The following is a 21,499-nucleotide window of genomic DNA, read 5'->3' as shown; positions in this document are numbered from 1 at the left end:
AGGAGGCTGTGGGAACGTTCCCCGAAAGTCAGTGGGGAGGGAAGGCTCTTGTCAAAGATCGGAGGGGGTGGGGGAGGCCTGGTGCAAGGGTGGCCCAAGGCTTCATTGAGAGGCCCAGAGAAGCGCTCCTGGCCCACAAGAAAACCTAAAATAAAACTTTTAAACTTACCTTCTGGGCCTCTTGCCCACGATCTGGCTCCTGACAGATTTGCCTGATGGGGAGCCGGCACTGCTCCCCTACTCAGGCCTTCAACTAAAATTGCAGAATGGGTCCTAATGACATCATCGGGCTCGATCTGCATACTTAAAGTAGGACCCCACTTCCTTCCTGTGTGTATCTTGCTCACCGGCTCAAAAGAGTATATTAAGATCATAACGGCGGGGTCAGAGGGGCAAGTGACTCACCTTATTTTAACTGCCCCCCTCCGTTTTTGCCAGGCAGGTGCAGTTAAACTCGGGGCCATGGAGTCAGCTTTCAGATGAATGCTGACAACACCCAGCTCTACCACTCCACCACCTCTTGTGACCCCTCCATTGGCTCTGTGTTGTCAGATTGCTTGTCCAACATCCACTTCTGAATGAGCCACAGTCTCCTCCAGTTAAACATTCAGAGGATTGATGCCATTGTCTTCCACCCCCGCCATGAACTCCGTACCCATGCCACTGATTCCATCTCTATCCCCGGCCACTGTCTCGGGTTGAACCTGACTGTTTGCAGCTTTGGCGTCTTAGTTGACCCAGATCTGAGCTTCTGACCCCATATCCTGTCCATCACAAAGACTACCTACATCTACCTATGTTACATCGCCCGTCTCTGCCCCTGACTCAGCCTATCTGCTGCTGAAACTCATCCATGCCTTTGTCACCTCCAGACTCAACTGCTCCAATGCACTCCTAGCTGGCCTTCCATCCTCCACTCACCGGAAACTTTAGCTCATCCAAAACTTTGCTGCCCATATCCTATCCTACACCAAGTCCCACTCACCCATCACTCCTGCACTTGTTGACCTATATTGGCTCCCGGTCCACCAACACTTCAAATGTAAAGAATCTCCTTGTCATGTTCAAATTCCTTCATATCCTTGCCCTTCCCTATCTCTGTAACATTCTCCAGCCCTACAATCTTAAGAGAACTCTGTGTTCCTCTAACTATGGCCTCGTGCAGCCTGACATCCCTGCACCCCCATCATTGGCGGCCGTGCCTTCAACCATCTAGGCCTAAGCTCTCGTATTACTCCCTAAACCTCTCTGCCTCACCATCTGCCTCTCCTTCTTTAAGACTGTCCTTAAAACCCAACTCATGACCAAGCTTTTATCACCCCTCTTAATATCTCCTTCTTTGTTTGGTGTCGGTTTTTGTCTGTATACCCTTCTGTGAAGCACCAAGAAATGTTTTTCTACATGAAAGGCACTATATAAATGCTTCTTGTCATCGTCGTCATTGTCATCGCCATCACCACTGTTACCCAGCTCTGAATCCACCTGAGAGGCTGATACAATTAAAGCCTCCTCTCTTTGCTAGCTGTAAGGATTGTGTTAATGGTGTCAGCCATGGCTTAGTGGTAGTACTCTCACCTCTGAGTCAGAAAGTTCTGGGTTCAAGTCCCACTCTTGAGACTTGAGGACAAAAATCTAGGCCTACACTCCAGTGTAGTACTGACAGAGTTCTGCACTGTCTTTCAGATGAGCCATTAAACCGAGGCCCTGTCTGCCCTCTCAGGTGAATGTGAAAGATCCCATGGCACTATTTTGAAGAAGAGCAGGGGAGTTCTCCCTGATGTCCTGGCCAATATTTATCCCTCAACCAACATCAAAAATAGATGCCCTCGGCCTCTTACACTGTTCCAATGAAGCGCAATGTAAGCTCGAGGAACAGCACCTCCTCTTTCAATTAGGCACTTTACAGCCTTCTGGACTCAACATTGAGTTCAACAATTTCAGACTATAACCACTGCCCCCATTTTTTCAGGCGGCAGCTGTTGATGATTCTGCCATCCCCATTTGCAACATTTAATCTCTCCTGCCTTTCATCCTAGCACAGACCGTCCCTTTAGTTCCTTCCTCCCCTCCCCCCTCCTTTCCCCGCCTCTGCACCTGCTTAAAACCTGTTACATCCCTAACTTTTCCAGTTCTGATGAAGGGTCACAGACCTGAAACGTTAATTCTGTTTCTCTCTCCACAGATGCTGCCTGGTCTGCTGAGTGTTTCCAGCATTTTCTGTTGTTATTTCAAAAATAGATGATCTGGTCATTATCACATTGCTGTTTGTGGGACCTTGCTGGGCTCAAATTGGCTGCCACATTTCATACATTATAACAGTGACTACACTTCAAAAGTACTTTATTGGCTGTAAAGCGCTTTAGGACATCCTAAGGTCTTGAAAGCCGTTATATAAATGCAAGTCTTTCTTTCTTCTTTTCAGGCTTCCACCAGATATCTCATGCCAAACTCCACTTCTGTAAGTGAGACTTAGTTTCCTATGAACTGGAATCCACAATAGTTGGTAATGTAACATTGCCCAAGATCAAACTCAAAATCTTTTTACTATAATTAGCTCACTAAATTGGCACAAGCCATTGTGGTAAACCACTGTTTGTATTCCTGTTTGTCCTGTTTGTATTCCACTGTGTACATGCCTGGACATGCCTCGGCTGACTCCTCCCACAGGTCCTAGTATAAAGGTGACTGCTCCCCAGCCCTTAGTATCATGGACCGGTCGACCACGCGAGGCAGACCTCCATTCTGTTGTTAATAAAAGCCTTTAGTTACTCTTCTAACTCTCAGTCTTTTATGAGTAATTGATAGCGCATCAATTTTATTAACAACATTTTTATAATGGAGAAGATCCTCACACCAGCATGCCTGGACTTAGATCATCGGGAGGCGGACTCATCCACCAAGTTTACTCACTGGCTTAAGTGTTTCGAAAAATTCCTGACCGCCTCCGAAGCAATCAAATCGGACGAGGACAAACTGGATGTCCTGACCTCCAAAGTGAACCACCGAGTGTACTCGGTCATCCAAGACGCGACCTCGTACGCGGACGCTATCAAGCTCCCCAAGGACCAGTACACGCGCCCAGTGAACGAAGTGTACGCCAGGCACCTCCTGGGGAGTCGTAAACAACAACCTGGGGAATCGACCGTGGAATACCTTCAGGCACTGTCTGTGCTTGGCCGGGCCTGTGGTTGTAAGGATGTAAAGGCCGCCGTGTACACAGAGGAACTTATCCGGGACGCTTTTGTAGCGGGCCACAGATCCAATTACACCCGACAGCGACTGTTGGAGCAGAGTAACCTCGACCTCAACAAGGCCTCTGAACTCGCACTATCGTTGGATGCAGCCTACCAGGGCATGGATGCCTACTCCTCTGCACCGTGGACGCCGCGGGGAATGACAGCCTGGGACACGGTAGGACCGCCTCATAGCGCCGTGCCACCCCAGCCACACCCCAACAACGGCCCAACTACCGCAGCAGTGTCCCAAGGCCAGACAGCAGTGCCCCAAGGCCAGAAATGCTACTTCTGTGGCCAGGCAAAACACCCCAGAGCGCGCTGCCCGGCGAAAAACGCGATCTGCTCGGGCTGCGGGAAGAAGGGACACTACGCTAGCGTCTGCAGGGCCAAAGCCACCCCGAACCCCAGCAGCGCCGCGTGTGGGCCATGCGGGCCGCCATCTTGGACCTCCCCGGCCATGTGCGAATCACCGGTACAGCAGCCATTTTGGACGCCTCCAGCCACATGGGGATCATGGACGCCGCCATCTTGGACGACAGCCGGGACGCAGCAGGCCCCCGACACCGCCTCATCTGATACCCGCAGCGACACACCGACCCCTACGCTGGCATCCGTTACACTGGACCAAGCGAGACCGCACCAACTGGCCAGTTCCACAATGGACATTAAGGTAAATGGTCACGATACAATCTGCCTTTTTGACTCTGGGAGCACGGAGAGCTTCATCCACCCCGACACGGTGCGGCGTTGCTCTCTCCCAGTCCTGCCTGCGCAACAGCGGATTTCTATGGCCTCCGAGTCCCAGTCGGCGGACATCGGCGGCTACTGCGTGGTGACACTCGTAGTAGACGGGACCGTGTACGATCATTTTAAACTTCTGGTCCTGCCTGACCTCTGCGCTGCCGTCCTGCTGGGGTTAGATTTTCAGTGCCACCTTAAAAGTGTTACGATGGCGTACGGTGGACCCCTACCCCCACTCACAGTCCGCAGCCAGCAGCTTCCAAACTGCCCGCCGCGCACCAGGTGCAACCTCTCCACACTCAGAGTCACCCCCCCCCAACTGTTTGCTAACCTCACCCCCGACTGTAAGCCCATCGCCACAAAGAGCAGGCGATACAGTGCCGGGGACAGGGTTTTCATTAAAACCGAAGTGGAGTGGCTCCTGAAAGAAGGGATTATTGAGGGCAGCACCAGCCCCTGGCGAGCCCAGGTTGTGGTCGTTAAGACCGGCGAGAAGCAGCGCCTGGTCATCGACTACAGCCAGACAATAAATCGCTACACCCTGCTGGACGCCTACCCACTCCCCCGTATAGCTGATATGGTCAACCAGATCGCGCAGTACCGCGTCTTCTCGACCATTGACCTGAAATCAGCGTACCACCAGCTCCCCATCCGCCCTGAGGACCGCCAGTACACTGCCTTTGAGGCAAACGGCCGCCTCTATCACTTCCTTAGGGTTCCCTTTGGCGTCACCAACGGGGTCTCCGTCTTCCAAAGGGAGATGGACCGGATGGTAGATCAAAATGCGTTGCAGGCCACTTTCCCATATCTGGACAATGTGACCATCTGCGGCCGTGACTTGCAGGACCATGACGCAATCCTCGAAAAATTCCTCCGCACCGCCCAACTCCTAAACCTGACATATAACAAGGAGAAGTGCATATTCCGCACAAACCGCCTCGCCATCCTTGGCTGTGTTGTGGAACACGGAGTCATCGGCCCCGACCCCGACCGGATGCGTCCCCTTATGGAACTTCCACTGCCCCACTGCCTCAAGGCCCTGAAGAGGTGCCTAGGGTTTTTCTCCTATTACGCTCAGTGGGTCCCCTACTATGCGGACAAGGCCCGTCCGCTGATCAAGTCCACCTCTTTTCCCTTGACGGCAGAGGCCCGCTTAGCCTTCCACCGTATCAAGGAGGACATTGCCAAAGCCACCATGCACGCAGTGGACGAATCCATCCCCTTCCAGGTGGAAAGCGACGCGTCTGACTTTGCCCTGGCCGCTACCCTCAATCAGGCGGGGAGACCCGTGGCCTTCTTTTCACGAACCCTCCAAGGCCCGGAGACCAGACACTCCGCTGTTGAGAAGGAGGCCCAGGCGATTGTGGAGGCTGTGCGTCATTGGAGGCACTACCTGGCCGGAAAACGATTTACCCTGCTCACTGACCAGCGTTCAGTTGCTTTTATGTTTAACAACAAGCAGAGGGGCAAAATCAAAAATGACAAGATCTTGAGGTGGAGAATCGAACTTTCCACCTACAACTACGAGATCTTGTACCGGCCCGGGAAGCTAAATGAACCCCCGGATGCGCTATCGCGTGGCACCTGCGCCAGCGCGCAGATCGATAGACTGCGGGCCCTCCACAATGACCTCTGCCACCCGGGGGTCACCAGGTTCTTCCACTTCATCAAGGCCCGCAACCTGCCTTACTCTATTGAGGAGGTCAGGACCATGACCAGGAACTGCCAAGTCTGCGCTGAGTGCAAACCGCACTTTTATAGACCAGACAGGGCCCACCTGATAAAAGCCACTCGCCCCTTCGAGCGCCTGAGCGTTGATTTTAAAGGGCCTCTCCCCTCCTCCGACCGCAATGTGTACTTCCTCAATATTATTGATGAGTACTCCCGTTTCCCGTTCGCCTTCCCCTGCCCGGACATGACCAGTGCCACGGTCATTAAATGTCTGAACAACCTCTTCACCCTGTTCGGCTTCCCCAGCTATATCCATAGCGACCGGGGCTCATCGTTTATGAGCGACGAACTCCGTCAGTACCTGCTAACTAGGGGTATTGCCACAAGCAGGACCACCAGTTACAACCCCCAGGGGAACGGACAGGTGGAAAGAGAAAATGCGACAGTTTGGAAGGCCGTCCTGCTAGCCTTAAAGTCTAGGGGCCTTCCAACCTCCCGCTGGCAGGATGTGCTCCCCGATGCGCTCCACTCTATTCGGTCACTGCTCTGCACTGCCACTAACGCCACCCCTCATGAGAAAATGTTTGTCTTCCCAAGGAAGTCCACATCGGGGACATCGCTACCCGCCATGGCTGACGTCCCCAGGGCCGGTCCTACTGAGAAGACACGTGAGGACCCATAAAACGGACCCCCTGGTCGAGAGGGTCGACCTCCTCCACGCCAACCCCCAGTATGCTTACATCGCATACCCGGACGGGCGGGAGGACACAGTCTCCATAAGAGACCTTGCACCCTCGGGGGCCGCAGTAACCCACTACCCACTACCACCCCCCCCCACGATCCGATATCCAGCCCCAGCAGACGGCAGGCCTGGGCCCCGCGACCCGCTCGACATCTACGAGGACGACACGCCTGTGCCACAGCCTACGCTGGACTCGACGCCGGAAACTTCACTACCCCTGCCGTCGCCACGCAGATCACAGCGGCAGACAAGACCTCCGGAGAGACTCCAATACACTAACTTTTAATACACTTCACCCCGCCGGACTCAATTTTAAACAAGGGGTGAATGTGGTAAACCACTGTTTGTATTCCTGTTTGTCCTGTTTGTATTCCACTGTGTACATGCCTGGACATACCTCGGCTGACTCCTCCCACAGGTCCTAGTATAAAGGTGACTGCTCCCCAGCCCTTAGTATCATGGACCGGTCGACCACGCGAGGCAGACCTCCATTCTGTTGTTAATAAAAGCCTTTAGTTACTCTTCTAACTCTCAGTCTTTTATGAGTAATTGATAGCGCATCAGCCATCTCATGTTCTTCCATTCTTCAGATTGCAGAAGAATAAACACTCTTTTAGCCTGCTGAAATGTACATGTCCAAAACTGAATACTCCATCTTTTTTCTCATTATAAATGCTGCATATTTCCAGCATTTGCAGTTTTTTCTTTTTATTTTACTATATCAGATCATGCAAATCAGATTATAAGCCACAAATTAGATTCATTAAATGTAAATAGTTAGAAAGTAACTTAAAAGAAAATAGAGAAGATTTCACTTCATTGCGGAACATTGAACTTACGACTCCCTGCATATACAGAAATAAAAAGACTCAACTCTTTGCTATCATTCTGCGTACTGTAATACGAAATCATGATTAACATTCGTAACAGTAAATTTATATGTGAAGTTTCATCTAACCACCATGGAGTCTTTAAGTATTTGTCTCCACCTCAATGTAACCCAGAAAAACTAAAAAACTGAGGAGAAGATATCCAAATAAATATCGGAGCCTGGACATACAATCAAACTCTTCCCCCAGATACGACATGCTCTCACCATGCAAATTGGGTTACTTGAGTCCAAGTTTCACAAATCTTTGTCATTCCAACAAAAAGTGCAGTGGCACCTGGCTGATTTAGCTTGAGTCTTATAACAGATGCTAGACTCAAACGTGTTCATGCTTCATTCCAAACAAAGCAAGTAGCCTGTCTCCACAAAACCTATTACAGGCTTATTTTCCTGCATCAAAGCTTATCACTTCAAAGTGTTACTGGAACTCGATTCCAAAGAAGGTTAAATATGGACTCTGTTCTCATTAAATATGCCAAAGTAGTCTAAACATAGTGTACTTCTCTAGAGCCTTATCTATTATATATTAAAAGTATTGCTTCTGCATACAATTCTTGTTGTGTAACAGTTACTTTCTGTAATGTCACACCTTTGCTGTCACACTTTGTTGTTTGCTCAAAATAAAACAGCAGCAAATTGGAACCAAGAAGGACTTATAAAAACAACCAGTCCTGAATAACAATAAGCAGAACCAACCAATCGAAAGAAATGAAAAAAGAAAGAAAGAACTAGAACTTGTATATCACCTTTCACAACCTCAGGATATACCAAAGCACTTCGCAGCCAATGAGGTACTTTTGAAGTTTTTTCGCTGTTGTAATGCAGGAAAACACAGCAGCAAATTTGCGCAGGTAAGGTCCCACAAACCGCAATGAGATAAATGACCAGATAGGTGGATGGGTTGTGGAGCATTCGCGATGCTGAGAGGGTCGCGAATTACTCGTACAGTGAGTTGGTCATGCCGCAGGGTAGGGCTGCAGAGGCAGAGGGGAAATGGGTGACCACCAGGCGGAACAATATAAGCAGGCAGGTAGTGCAGGGGACCCCTATGGCCATCTCCCTTTCAACCAGGTTTACCGCTTTGGATACTGTTGGGGGGGATGACTTATCAGGGGAAGGCGGCAGCAGCCAACTTCCTGGCACTGGGGGTGCTCCTGCTGCCCAAAAAGGGAGGAAAAAGAGTGGGAAAGCATTAGTGGTAGGGGATTCTATAGTTAGGGGAACAGATAGGCGTTTCTGTGGCCGTAGATGTGAATCCAGGATGGTTTGTTGCCTCCCTGGTGCTAGGGTCAATTATGTCACTGAGCGGCTGCAGGGCATTCTGGAGGGGGAGGGCGAACAGCCAGAGGTCGTGGTCCACATTGGTACCAACGACATAGGTAAAAAGAGGGATGAGGTCCTGCAGCAAGAATTTAGGGAGCTGGGTAGAAGATTAAAGAGCAGGACCTCAAAGGTTGTAATCTCTGGATTACTCCCGGTGCCACGTGCTCGTGAGTATAGGAATAGGAAGATAGAACAGATGAATGCGTGGCTAAAGGGATGGTGCAGGAGGGAGAGCTTTAGTTTCCTGGATCACTGGGTCTGCTTCTGGGAAAGGTGGTGTAGTGTATGTACCCATCTACCTTTAAGGAAACTATTGTATGTAACCGTTCACCTTTAAGAGAACTACTTTAGGTGTGGCACTACTTGTTTGGCTTCTGTATACTGTAATACCGACAGTGACCACACCAGTATATAAGTGTTGTGGCAGGATTGCTGGGGCAGATTCGCCCTGACCTTCGAATAGTAAAGACCTGTTTGTTTGTTACCTCTGAAGTCTGTGTATTTATTAACTGCACAAACCACAGACTTTACAGTGGCGACGAGTCCGATCGTACCCTGCGGCAAGACTGCCAAAGCAACGAAGAGCGTCGAAGAGAGGCAACCGCCCTCGTCGTGCTGCTGAAAGAAAACACGAGGCTGCAGCAGGAGGAAGGAGGAAGACTTTAGCAACAAAAGCTTCCATCAGCAACAGGCACTGACTACCCTTCTACCACGGTGCAGAGTGAGCCGATCAGCTGGAAACAAGGCGGCCGCAGAGACTGTGAGTAGGGGAAAGTGTAAGGAGTAAGGGCAGAGCACTCGACCTCGGTCGAGGGGGAGCTGAGCCGGTCAGAAGTCGGGTCCAACGGCGTCGGGTGACAGCCGGACCGCGATCAGCGGGAAAAATCCGGGCAGCGGCCGAAGCCACGAAGCGCTGAAACCGAGCGTGTGGGAGAGGCAGAGCCGAGCAAAGGAGGCTGCGCGAGAGCCAGCCCAGCGGCTGAACTGTTCTCCGCCAACGGGGTACCCAGCGCCGGTAGAGCCGAGCGTGCGGGAGAGGGAGAGAGACAGAGCCGAACAAGGGGGGAGACACTGCGCGAGAGCCAGTCCAGCGGCTGAACTGTTCTCCACCAACGGGGTACCCAGCGCCGGTAGAGCCGAACGTGCGGGAGAGAGAGAGACAGAGCCGAACAAGGGGAGAGAGACTGCGCGAGAGCCAGCCCAGCGGCTGAACTGTCTCCATCAACGGGGTGTACCCAGCGCCGGTAGAGCCGTGCGGGCGGGAGGAAAATACAGAGCCGAGTAAGGGGAGCTGTGTGAGAGCCAGCCAGCGGCTGAACCTGTCCGCTGTGGGGAAAGCGTACCCCTTCCACCAGGAAGAAACGCGGGAAGCCGCCATTAGGCGGTGAAGACGGCAGAAGCGGGAAACCGCCATTGAAGTGGGCGGAGAGAGAAGGAGAGAGCGGGAAACCGCCATTTTCGCGGGAAAAGCCGCCATCTTAGAAAAAAAAATACATAATAATTTAAAGAATTACTGGTGTTGTACCCAAAGAAAGGAAAATGCCTAAGTGTGGGGACATCAACAATTTTAATTCTGAGATAGAAGACTGGGCCACGTACGTGGAACGTATAGTGATACATTGTAAGGCGAACAAAATAGCTGAGGATGAAAAAGCTGTAACCTTACTTAACATGATGGGTGCGAAAACATTCGGGTTGTTGAAGCATCTTCTCTCACCAGCTAAACCGGCGGATCAGACTTTCGAAGAGATTGTGGCGGTGCTGAAGGACCACTTGAACCCCACACCGTTAATGCTGGCTGAACGATTCAAATTCCATACAAGAACACAGAAGAAAGACGAAAGCAACGCAGAATACTTGGTCGAACTGCGGCGGCTAGCGAAAGACTGCCAGTTCGGAGGGAACCTGACAGAGGCACTGCGGGACAAGTTCATATGCGGATTGGCCAAAGAAGGGATGCAGAAGCGACTGCTGGAAGAGAACGACCTCACACTGGACAGGGCTGTCCTTATAGCTGCATCGCACGAAGCCGCAGCGAAGGGAACGGCGGAAATGCAGCTAAAGGCGGCGGCACTTGGGGTGGACCAAATTACCTCGAGCACAACAAAATGCTATCGTTGTGGGAAGACAACACACGACCAGAATCAATGCTGGTTTAAAAACCAAAATTGCAGGAAATGTGGAAAGATCGGGCACATAGCTAAGAGATGCCGGTCAAGAACGACGTACAACAATAATGAGTCACCACAAGAATGGTACAGAAAGGTACAAGAGGTGACTAGGAAGAGTCTGAAGGAACAGAAGTCGGACTCACACTCCAACTGCAAAGGACTGGACAGTCTGAGAATTCACAGTGTGAGTAATGAAGCTGACCGACAAACTATCTGGCTAACGCTACAGATTGAAAAGGTCCGAGTAAAAATGGAAGTAGACACCGGATCGGCGTTGACGGTCATGAATAAGCATGACTATAAAAAGTTTTTCAAGCATATTCCACTACGGGATACGGAACTAGTACTGCAGACATATACGGGGCACAAAGTATTCCCCATCGGAAAGATAGAAGTCAAGGTGCGATACAAGGATAAAGATCACCACCGGTTGGATCTGTATGTGTTGCCTGAGGGAGGTCCACCACTTCTGGGACGGGAGTGGATCCGAAAAATAAAGATGGACTGGCATTCACTAAACACCATGACGGTGGATGCCGAAAAAGAGGATGTCAAACCGGAACGGTTGTCCAGAATATTGGACGAAGCTAAAGAGGTATTCCAGCCAGGACTGGGAAAGCTGCGAGGAATTAAAGCAAAGGTTAAGATTGCAGAACATGCAAGCCCAAAGTTTTTTAAGGCCAGATCGGTACCCTACGCAATACGACCAGCTGTGGAGGCAGAACTGGAAGAACTTGAACGATCAGGGGTTCTGTCAAAGGTGGACTGGAGTGAGTGGGCCACGCCCATTGTTCCCGTCATGAAGTCCTCACCAAGTAATAAGCCAGGGGGACCAGGGAAGGTCCGTATCTGCGGAGATTTCAAGATCACAGTGAATCCGGTGCTTCACACGGTTCAATACCCGCTTCCGCGGATTGAAGATATTTTTGCTTCGTTGGCTGGAGGGAAGCATTTCACGAAAATAGACCTGGCTCAGGCATATTTACAGATGGAGGTTGAGGAAGAGTCACGCCAGTACCTCACCATCAACACTCACAGAGGCTTGTACCGCTATAATAGATTGGTCTTTGGGGTAGCTTCGGCGCCAGCAATTTGGCAGAGGGCCATGGAGCAGGTGTTACAAGGAATTCCAGGCACGCAGTGCTACATAGATGATATCTTAATCACGGGAAAAGATGAGGAAGAACACCTCACGAATTTGAAACTGGTATTCACCAGGTTGAAGGAGTATGGCCTTCGAATTAATCGCAAGAAGGGTGAGTTCTTCCAAAAACGGATCTCATACTGCGGTCATGTCATTGACCGAGAAGGACTGCATAAGTCACCTGAAAAGATAGAAGCGGTCGTGAAGGCCCCCGCCCCAGGGAACGTATCACAGTTAAGATCATTCTTGGGGTTGATTAATTACTATCACAAGTTTCTGCCAAATTTATCCATGGTGCTGCATCCGCTGAATGAGCTGTTGCGGAAAGAAACACCATGGAAGTGGAGTGATGAATGCAAAAAGGCTTTTCGCAGAAGCAAGGAGTTGATTACCTCGGAAGAAGTGTTGGCCCATTTCAACCCAGCACTACCTCTTCGTCTAGCTTGTGATGCTTCCCCATACGGTATTGGGGCGGTACTTTCGCACAGGCTACCAAATGGTTCTGAAAGGCCAGTGGCATTCGCGTCCCGATCATTGACACCCGTGGAGCGAAATTATGCTCAAATAGATAGGGAGGCCCTCAGTCTTGTGTGGGGCGTGAAGAAATTCAACCACTACCTACAATGTAAAAAGTTCACATTGCTGACAGACCACCAGCCATTGGTGTCCATATTCAACCCAAACAAGGCCGTCTCCACCATGACAGCACAAAGGTTACAAAGATGGTCCGTTTTACTGGGGGCACATCAATATGACATCGAATACAAAAAGTCTAAACAACACGGAAATGCTGATGGGTTATCACGCTTGCCATTGCCGGTGGTAGAAGAAGCGAGTAAAGTGGACCCAGTAGAGTTGTTCCACTCATCCATAGTGGAGTGTCTACCGATTACAAACTCAATGATTGAGAATGAGACAAGGAATGACCCGACTCTTTCACGAGTCTATGATTTAACGGTGGAGGGATGGCCAGCACAGAGCGAACCAACACTGCAAGCATTTGCACAGAGGAAAGAACAACTGTCAGTGTGTCGAGGAACCCTGATGTGTGGGTCGAGAGTGGTGATTCCACCCAAACTCCAAAAGAAAGTGCTAAAGGAGCTGCACGAAGGACATCTGGGTGGAGTAAAGATGAAGAATCTAGCAAGGGCGTTTGTGTGGTGGCCAGGCATTGACGGAGACATAGAGGAGATCACGAAGAACTGCCTAGGATGTCAGAGGGTTCAGAACGCGCCACCACAGGCCCCTCTGCATCCATGGGAGTGGCCCTCATCTCCTTGGCAAAGAGTACACATCGACTTTGCTGGTCCATTTATGGACTCGATGTTCCTAATAGCGGTGGATGCCCACTCCAAGTGGCCGGAAGTAATTAAGATGACCACCACAACGACGGAAAAAACCATCACAGTGTTACGGACTATGTTTGCTCGGAATGGCTTGCCGGAACAGATCTGTTCTGATAATGGACCGCAATTTGTGTCCGAAGAATTCAAGAAATTCTTAAAGAGCAATGGGGTTAAGCATTACACGTCAGCCCCATACCATCCCGCCTTCAATGGATTGGCTGAGAGGTTTGTCCAGACCTTCAAGAAGGCCGTAAAGGCCATGGGTAATGAAGACATAAGTCTACAACATAAGGTGGATAGCTTTTTGTTGGCATATCGGAATGCAACACATGCGGTCACGAATCAAACTCCCGCAATGATGTTTTGTAATAGACGCCTAAGATGCCGGCTGGATTTACTCAAACCAAACGTCAGAAGGGACGTAGAGAACCGGCAATTCCAGGGCATGAATGAAAGGCCCACTAGATCTTTCCAGATCGGTCAACGAGTTTTGGCCCGGGACTACCGTACAGAGAAATGGCAGCCTGGAACTATTGGAAAAAGGCTAGGGCCGTTGATGTACACCGTGGACATTGGGGACAATATCATAAGGCGCCATGTTGACCAGATCATAGGGTCCGCCACAAATGGGCAACCGACTTCACCACCTTGCCCGGGTAATGTTGAGGCTGAGATACCCCGAACACCTACGTCCGATCTGGTAATACTGGAATCAGCTGAACCTGACACTGGCTCTCAAGCCGAATCGACTTTGCCAGAAACACCGACTAACCCGCCTGGAATGACGACACCACTGCGGCGTTATCCGGACAGAATCCGGAAACCTCCGGAAAGACTGAATCTATGAACTGTCTGACATAAAGCTGTATATATGTTATAACGTTTGTTCACGATGGACTCCGTATGTTGAAATCTAAAAAGGGAGGATTGTAGTGTATGTACCCGTCTACCTTTAAGGAAACTATTGTATGTAACCGTTCACCTTTAAGAGAACTACTTTAGGTGTGGCACTACTTGTTTGGCTTCTGTATACTGTAATACCGACAGTGACCACACCAGTATATAAGTGTTGTGGCAGGATTGCTGGGGCAGATTCGCCCTGACCTTCGAATAGTAAAGACCTGTTTGTTTGTTACTTCTGAAGTCTGTGTATTTATTAACTGCACAAACCACAGACTTTACAGGTGGGACTTGTACAAGTCGGACGGTTTACACCTGAACCAGAGGGGGACCAATATCCTTGCGGGGAGGTTTGCTAGCACTGTTGGGGGGGGTTTAAACTAACTTGGCAGGGGGATGGGATACAGAGTGGAGCTATAGTAGGGGGTGATTTACAGCCAAATACAGAGGAAAAAACAAGTCAGCTGGGAAGGCAGAGCAAATATGTGAAGGCAAAAGGCAATATGGCAAGGCTGGAAGGCATTTATTTTAATGCAAGGAGTCTTGCAAATAAGGTGGATGAACTGAAGTTGTTGTTGAACACATGGGAGTACGATATTGTTGCTATCACGGAGACATGGTTGAGGGAGGGTCAGGACTGGCAGCTCAATATTCCGGGGTATAGAATCTTCAGGCGAGAGAGAGGGGGGTGTAAAAGGGGAGGGGGTGTTGCAATATTAATTAAGGAGTCAATTACTGCTGTAAGGAGGGATGATATATTAGCGGGTTCCTCTAATGAGGCCATATGGGTAGAACTTAAAAACAAAAAGGGGGCAAGCATTTTGCTGGGAGTGTATTATAGGCCCCCGAACAGTCAGGGGGAGATAGAGGAACAGATATGTAGGCAAATCTCAGAGAAGTGTGAAAATAATAGGGTAATAATAGTGGGGGATTTCAACTTCCCCAATACTAATTGGGATAGTCAGAGTGTGAAAGGCTTAGAGGGTGCAAAATTCTTAAAGTGCATCCAGGAGAGCTTTTTGAGCCAACATGTAGAAAGTCCTACAAGAGAGGGGGGCGGTACTGGACCTAATTCTAGGGAATGTAGCCGGGCAAGTGGTGGAAGTGTCAGTAGGAGAGCATTTTGGCGACAGTGACCATAATTCGGTGAGATTTAAGGTGGTCATGGAAAAAGACAAAGACGGCCCGGAAATAAGGGTTCTAAATTGGGGGAAGTCCGATTTTAATATGATAAGGCAGGATCTGGCAAAAGTGGACTGGGAGCAGATACTTATAGGAAAATCTACATCAAAGCAGTGGGAGACTTTCAGAAGGGAAATAGAGAAAGTACAACGCCAACATGTTCCCGTAAAGGTCAAGGGTGGGACCAACAAGCAAAGGGAACCTTGGATGACAAGGGATATACAAAAATGCATTAGGAAAAAAAGGGGGGCTTTTGGCAGTTACAAAAGACTTAAGACGGAGGAAGCCCTAGAGGAGTATAAAAAGTGCAGGGGCATACTTAAAAAAGAAATTAGGAGAGCGAGGAGGGGCCATGAAATAACACTGGCGAGCAAAATAAAGGAAAATCCTAAGATGTTTTATAAGTATATTAAAGGCAAGAGGATAACCAGGGAAAGGGTAGGGCCCATTAGGGACCAAAGTGGCAATCTGTTTGTTGAGCCAGATGATGTAGGCGGGGTTTTAAATGAATTTTTTGCATCTGTGTTCACTATGGAGAAAGACGATGTAGACATAGAAATCGGGCAAGGGGACTGTGATATACTTGAACATATTAGCATCGAGAGGGAAGAGGTACTAGCGGTTTTAGCAGGCCAAAAAGTGGATAAATCCCCAGGCCCGGACGAGATGTATCCCAGGCTGCTGTGTGAGGCAAAGGAGGAGATTGCAGGGGCTCTGACACAAATTTTCAGAACCTCTCTGGCCACAGGGGATGTACCAGGGGACTGGAGAACAGCTAACGTAGTACCATTATTCAAGAAGGGTAGCAGGGGTAAACCAGGGAATTACAGGCCAGTGAGCCTAACATCTGTGGTAGGGAAATTATTGGAAAAGATTATGAGGGACAAAATTAGTCTCCACTTGGAGAGGCAAGGATTAATCGGGGATAGTCAGCATGGCTTTGTCAAGGGTAAATCATGTCTGACCAATCTGATTGAATTTTTCGAGGGGGTGACTAGGTGTGTGGATGAAGGAAATGCTGTGGATGTGGTATACATGGACTTCAGTAAGGCTTTTGACAAAGTCCCGCATAGGAGACTGGTCAAGAAGGTAAGAGCCCATGGGATCCAGGGTGCCTTGGCACGTTGGATCCTAAACTGGCTGAGTGGCAGGAGGCAGAGGGTGATGGTCGAAGGTTGCTTTTGTGACTGGAGGCCTGTGTCCAGTGGGGTACCTCAGGGATCGGTGCTGGGTCCCTTGCTGTTTGTGATCTACATAAATGATTTGGAGGAGAATGCAAAAGGTATGATCAGTAAGTTCGCAGATGACCCGAAAATTGGTGGGGTGGTAAATTGCGAGGAGGAAAGCCTCAGGCTACAGGACGATATAAACGGGTTGGTCAGATGGGCGGAAAAGTGGCAAATGGAATTTAACCCTGAAAAGTGCGAGGTGATGCATTTTGGACGGACAAATAAGGCAAGGGAATACACAATGAGTGGTAGGACCCTAGGAAGTACAGAGGGTCAGAGGGACCTTGGTGTACATGTACATAGATCCCTGAAGGCAGCGGAACAGGTAGATAAGGTGGTTAAAAAGGCATATGGGATACTTGCCTTCATTAGCCGAGACATAGAGTATAAGAGCAAGGAGGTTATGATGGAGCTGTACAAAACGCTGGTAAGGCCACAGCTGGAGTACTGTGTGCAGTTCTGGTCGCCTCACTATAGGAAGGATGTGATTGCTTTGGAGGGGGTGCAGAGGAGATTCACCAGGATGTTACCTGGGATGGAGTGCCTCAGCTATGAAGAAAGACTAAACAGGCTGGGGTTGTTTTCCTTGGAGCAAAGAAGGCTGAGGGGGGACCTGATTGAGGTGTACAAAATGATGAGGGGCATAGATAGGGTAGATAAAGAGGAACTTTTCCCCTTAGTAGGGGGTCAATAACAAGGGGGCATAGATTCAAGGTAAGGGGCAGGAGGTTTAGAGGGGATTTGAGGAGGAACTTTTTCACCCAGAGGGTGGTTGGAGTCTGGAACTCGCTGCCTGAAAGGGTGGTAGAGGAAGGAACCCTCACAACATTCAAGAAGCATTTGGATGAGCACTTGAAATGCCATTGCATACAAGGCTATGGACCAAATGCTGGAAAATGGGATTAGATTGGACAGGGCTTGATGGACGGTGCAGACATGATGGGCTGAAGGGCCTCTTTCTGTGCTGTATAACTCTATGACTCTATGACTCTATAGTCCCTTTTAGTGGTGTTGGTTGATTGATAAATGTTGGCCAGGACAGCAGGAGAACTCCATGCTCTTCAAATAGTGCCATTGGATCATTTACATCCACCTGAGAGGACAAATGGATCCTCAGTTTAACACCTCATCTAAAAGATGGCACCTCTGTTAGCGCAGTACTCCCTCAGTACTGCACTGAAGTGTCAGCCTCGATTATGTGCTCAAGTCTCTGGAGTGGGGCTTGAATGCATGACTTTCTGACTCTGAGGCAAGAGTGCTATCACTAAACTAAAGCTGACCAGAAGTGAATCAATTTAATCACTTAAGCGCTGTTTGAAAAAAAATTCATCTGACATTTTCTGACTTTTTCAGTAATTGAATTATGTGATGTCCAAAATCAGATTTTTAAATAACAACAACTTACATTTATATAGTTCCTTTAGCACAGTAAAATGCCCCAAGGTGCTTCACAGGACAGTTATCAAACAAACGTTTGACACCAAGCCACATAAAGAGTTATTAGGACAGGTGAAAGATAGGTTTTAAGGAGCATCTTAAAGGAGGAGAGAGAGATAGAGAGGTAGAAAGGTTTAGGGAGATGTAATAGAGCCACTTGGTGGACTACTGATGTATATAATAATAAAGCCATGTGCAGTACAGTTCTTACCGGAAGCCATGTTGCGCTGTTGTATATATATGCTGTGTCTCAAGATATCACAGAATTGGCGATGAGAATGTGATTGTGGAATTCCCTAGCTGAAATTTTTATTGGAGGATAATCCTGCCAACTGACGGACGGGCTGTTAGAGGTTCTTCGTTTTTCAGAAAAACTTAAAAATCCGAGGTAAATTTTGAGCACACGTGGCTGAACTGTCAATGTTGCCAGAGTCCAGATGGCCATGCCTATGGGAATAATAGGGCACTTGGGTGAGTTCCATCGCGACCGAGAGACTTTAGGAGGGTATGTGGAGCGGCTAGAAATGTTTTTCGCCGCAAATAGTATTATCGATGTCCCTGATGATGTAAACCGTAACCGGGCGGTTTTAGAAATAAAACGGGCTTTTTTTTTGACTGAAACAGGCCCGAAGGTGTATGAAACCCTGAAAAATTTGCTTGTTCCCGCCAAGCTGAAGGACATAGCACTGAAGGAGATCCTAACCAAGTTAAAACAGCACTACAGTCCTGAGCCCCTGAAAATTGCTGAAAGTTATCGTTTTGGAACACGCGATCAATTAAATGATGAGGGTATCAGTGAGTACATTTTGTAGCTTTAAAAACGCTATCCATTCACTGTCATTTTGGAAACTTTTGGGACCAAGCTTTGAGTGACCACTCTGTTTGTGGGGTGAACGTATCAGAAGTAAATTGTTGACAACCCCTAACTTGACTTTTGACTTAGCTTGTCAGACAGCTATGTTGATGGATATGGTTAACCGATACTCCCGAGAGTTCCGCGCCATTTCCAGTAGTCAGACAACCGAGGTGAATCGGCTGCAGGCTAAAAGAAAAAGGCAGTTGGGCCCCAAGGCCTCCGCAACTGGCCAAGGTAACACTGCATTCAAGCCGTGCTATCAGTTCCTCACAAGAGGTTATTAAACAAAATTAGAGCTCATGGGATTGGGGTAATATACTAGCATGGATTGAGGATTGGTTAACGGACAGAAAACAAAGAGTAGGAATAAACTGGTCATTTTCGAGCTGTAACTAGTGGGGTACTGCAAGGATCAGTGCTTGGGCCACAGCTATTCACAATCTCCATCAATGATTTGGATGAGGGGACCAAATGTAATATATCCAAATTTGCTGATGATACAAAGCTGGGTGGGAATGTAAGTTATGAGGAGGATGCAAAGAGGCGTCAAGGGGATATAGACAGGCTAAGTGAGTGGGCAAGAATATGGCAAATAAATATAATGTGGAGAAATGTGAAGTTATCTACTTTGGTCGGAAAATAGAAAAGCAGAGTATTTTTTAAATGGTGAGAGATTGGGAAATGTTGGTGTTCAGAGGGACCTGGGTGTCCTTGTACACGAATCACTGAAAGTTAACTTGCAGGTACAGCAAGCAATTAGGAAAGCAAATGGTATGTTGGCCTTTATTACAAGAGGATTTCAGTATAAGAGTAAAGATGTCTTACTGCAATTATATAGGGCCTTGGTGAGACCACACCTGGAGTATTGTGTACAGTTTTAGTCTCCTTACCTAAGGAAGGATATACTTGCCATAGAGGGAGTGCAATGAAGGTTCACCAGATTGGTTCCTGGGATGGGGTGATTGTCCTACGAGGAGAGATTGAGTAGACTAGGCCTATATTCTCTAGAGTTTAGAAAAATGAGAGGTGATCTCATTGAAACATACAAAATTCTTACAGGACTTGACAGGGTAGATGCAGGGAAGATGTTTCCCCTGGCTGGGGAGTCTAGAACCAGGGGTCACAGTCTCAGAATAAGGGGTCAGCCATTTAGGACTGAGATGAGGAGAAATTTCTTCACTCAGAGGGTGGTGAAGCTTTGGAATTCTCTACCCCAGAGGGCTGTGGAGGCTCAGTCATTGATTATATTCAAGACAGAGATCGATAGATATTTGAATATTAAGGGAATCAAGGGATATTGGGATAGTGCAGGAAAGTGGAGATGAGGTAGAAGATCAGCCATGATCTTATTGAATGGTGGAGCAGGCTCAAAGGGCCAAATGGCCTACTCCCGCTCCTATTTCTTATGTTCTTATGTTTATGTAACACATCGCTCAAAGCTGTCCATATGTGAAGGCCGAGTGTTTCTACTGTAAGAAAACTGGGCATCTTGCAAAGGCATGCCGACAGAAGAGTAAACTGACTGGCAATGCTAGAAGTAGAAATTGCCAGACATTACATACCATTGAAGAGAAGCAGCAGGACGAGGAGTTTCTGGAGATTCACGTCATCAGGAGCACGAAGGTATCTAACAGCGATTCGCGAGGTATCATCATCCAAGTAGGTGTCGCAGGAACTAGGAAACCCATGGAAATCGACACTGGTGCATCTGTGAGCATAGTACCAAAATCACTATATCGCGACAAGTTGCGTGATTATCGGCGAGAGAAATCAAAGTTAGAGTTGCGAGGCTACTCGGGAGAAAATCCCTGTAGTAGGAAGTGTCGCCATACCAGTGAAATACACGGATCAGTGTCAGAGCTTGCCTCTCATAATAGTGGCAGGAGACAAGCCTGCCTTGATAGGTAGAAATTGGTTGGTATCACTGAAGCTGGATTGGAAGTAGATTTTTCGTGTGGAAGCGAAATTTGCATCAAAAGATGATGTCATCAAGCAGTATCTGAAGGTGTTCAGCGAACCAGGCAGTCCAATCCAAGACTTCAAGGCGAGTGTCAGAGTGCAGAAGGACGCAAAACCAGTTTACTGCAAGGCACGTCCCGTACCATATGCACTCAAGGAAAAAGCTGAGCAACAACTCAAAAGACTAGAAACTGAGAATATTATTTCTAAGGTAGATCTGAGTAATTGGGCTACACCCATTGTTGTTGTACCTAAGTCAGATAGTAAGGTAAGGTTGTGTGGTGATAATAAGGTAACCGTAAATCAGGTTCTAGAGTGTAATCTACCCAATACATTGCCATATGTGGAAGATTTGTTCACAACGCTGACAGGTGGCCAGATCTTTTCGAAGTTAGATCGAACAAATGCCAACCTACAACTTGAGTTAGATGAAGAGTCCAAGTCAGGCTTGACTATAAATACTCACCGAGGCCTATATCAGTTCAATAGGCTACAATTTGGACTGTCTTCTGCCCCCGATATATTCCAGGGGGTGATGAACCAAATTTTGCAAGAGATTGAAGGAGTAGTGTGTTATTTGGATGACATTTCAGCACCAAACAGGCAAATCAATGATGAGGTGTTGAATGAAGTGCTCAAATGGCTAGAGAAGCATGGTGTACGAGTGACAGCT

The sequence above is a fragment of the Somniosus microcephalus genome, chromosome 4 (assembly GCF_052327205.1).
Source record: "Somniosus microcephalus isolate GS21.2 chromosome 4, FLI_Smic_1.0, whole genome shotgun sequence".
In the NCBI taxonomy this organism is placed as follows: domain Eukaryota; kingdom Metazoa; phylum Chordata; class Chondrichthyes; order Squaliformes; family Somniosidae; genus Somniosus; species Somniosus microcephalus.
This window is presented reverse-complemented; position numbering follows the sequence as displayed.